Source organism: Capsicum annuum, chromosome 9 (genome assembly GCF_002878395.1).
Source record: "Capsicum annuum cultivar UCD-10X-F1 chromosome 9, UCD10Xv1.1, whole genome shotgun sequence".
NCBI lineage: Eukaryota > Viridiplantae > Streptophyta > Magnoliopsida > Solanales > Solanaceae > Capsicum > Capsicum annuum.
Genome location: NC_061119.1, coordinates 183,700,603 through 183,703,102, shown reverse-complemented (window position 1 = coordinate 183,703,102; position 2,500 = coordinate 183,700,603). Strand labels below are relative to the sequence as shown.

At 44.0% G+C, this 2,500-nt stretch overlaps 1 pseudogene; it reads left to right on the top strand.

Annotated features, from left to right (window-relative positions):
* The first annotated feature begins 1,969 nt into the window (after window positions 1-1,969).
* LOC124887151 overlaps window positions 1,970-2,500 on the top strand; it is a 1,682-nt pseudogene continuing 1,151 nt past the window's right edge.

The window sequence follows — 2,500 nt, the reverse complement described above, 5'->3', positions numbered from 1 at the left end:
TTATATTAGCTATATTAGTATATTAGATATATTAGACTATTATATTAGATTTATATTAGTTAGTGATCCTGACTTAGTGAGTCCTTTCTTCCGTGATGAACTATTGGCACCAGTCCAATATTTTGTCTCCGTGGACCGAGGAGAAAAGGCGCTCAGGGCGAAGAGGAGTGTACCATGAGAGAAGCAAGGAGGTCAACCTCTTTCAAATATACAACATGGATTCTGGAAATGTAGTTGGACTCTCATGTCAATCCAAATGAATCATCCTTTCCAAGAAGGTAAATCTTTTCTTACTCGACAAGAGGATAGCAAGTTCCAAATTTTGTCTCGGTAGGACATGTATTTCTATTACTATGAAATTCATAAATGACGTAGTTAATGGTAGGGTTACCATTATCCTTTTTGTAGTGACGAATCTTGTATGTGTTCCCAAGAAAAGGAATTTGTCCATTTTTCGGGGTCTCAAATGGGCGTGGAAACGCATAATAACTCTTGAATAGAAAAGAGATGTAACTCCAGTTCGTTCCTTCGGAATCAGTAGTTACTCCTATTTCTGATAGAGGCTGTTGACAATTGAATCTGATTTTGACCATTATTTTTATATCTGTAATAGTGAAAAAAGAAGGGTCGGCTCCAAGTTGTTCAAGAATAGTGGCGTTAAGTTTCTCGACCCTTTGACTTAGGATTAGTCAGTTCTATTTATCAATGAGGCGGTGAAGAGAGATAACTCAGTGGTAGAGTGTCACCTTAACGTGGTGGAAGTCATCAGTTCGAGCCTGATTATCCCTAAGCCCAATGTGAGTTTTTCTAGTTGGATTTGGTCCCCCGCCGTCGTTCAATAAGAATGGATAAGAGGCTCGTGGGATTGACGTGAGGGGGTAGGGATGGCTATATTTCTGAGAGAAAAATCCAGGCAAAAATGAAGTGCATGGATACAAGTTATGACTTAGAATGAAAGACAATTCCAAATCCACTTTGTCTACAAAAAAGGAAGCTATAAGTAATGCAACTATGAATCTCATGGAGAGTTTGATCCTGGCACAGGATGAACGCTGGCGACATGCTTAACACATGAAAGTCGAATGGGAAACACGAGAAACGACATTTCTAGTGTAAGACAGGTGAGTAATGCATAAGAACCTGCCCTCGGGAGGGGAACAACAGCTGGAAACGGTTGCTAATACCTCGTAGGCTGAGGAGAAAAAGGAGGAATCCACCCGAGAAGGGGCTCGTATCTGATTAGCTAGTTGGTGAGGCAATAGCTTACCAAGGTGATGATCAGTAGCTGGTCCAAGAGGATGATCAACCACACTGGGATTGAGACATGACCCAGACTCCTATGGGAGGCAGCAGTAGGGAATTTTCCATAATGGGCAAAAGCATGATGGAGCAATGCCGCCTGGAGGTAGAAGGCCCATGGGTCGTGAACTTCTTTTCCCAAAGAAGAAAAAATGACGGTATCTGGGGAATAAGCATCATCTAACTCTGTGCCAGCAGCCGTGGTAATACAGAGGATGCAAGTGTTATCCAGAATGATTGAGCATAAAGCATCTGTAGGTGGCTTTTTAACTCCGCCGTCAAATGCCAGGGCTTAACCCTGGACAGGTGGTAGAAGCTACCAAGCTGGAGTACGGTAGGGGCAGAGCGAATTTCTAGTAGAGTGGTGAAATGCGTAGAGATCAGAAAGAATACCAATGGCGAAAGCACTCTACTGGGTCGACACTGACACTGAGAGATGAAAGCTAGGGGAGCAAATGGGATTAGATACCCCAGTATTCTTAGACATAAATGATGGATACTAGGTGCTATGTGTGTCGACCCGTGCAGTGCTGTAGCTAACACATTAAGTATCCTACCTGGGGAGTACGTTCGTAAAAATAAAACTCAAAGGAAATGACGGGGGCCCAGACAAGCGGTGGAGCATATGGTTTAATTTGATGCAAAGCGAATAAACTTACTAGGGCTTGACATGCCGCGAATCCTCTTGAAAGAGAAGGGTGCCTTTGGGCAAGCGGACACAAGTGGAGCATGGCTGTCGTCAGCTTGTGCTGTAAGGTGTTGAGTTAAGTTCCGCAACAAGCGCAACCCTCGTGTTTAGTTGACATTGTTGATTTTTGAACCCTAAATAGGTTGCCGGTGATAAGACGGAGGAAGGTGAGGATGACATCAAGTTATCATGCCCCTTATGCCTTGGGCGACATATGTGCTACAATCGCCGGGATAAAAGGTCGCTATCCCACGAGGGTGAGCTAACCCCAAAATCCCATTCTCAATTTTGATTGTAGGCTACAAGTCACCTGCATGAAGTCGAAATTGCTAGTAATCGTCGGTCAGCTATACGGCAGTGAATTCGTTCCCGGGCCTTGTACAAACTGCCCATCACACTATGGGAGCTGACCATGCCCAAAGTCATTACCTTAATCGCAAGAAGGGGGATGTCGAAGGCAGGGCTAGTTACTGGAGTGAAGTTATTAGAAGGTAGCCATACTAGAAGTTGCGG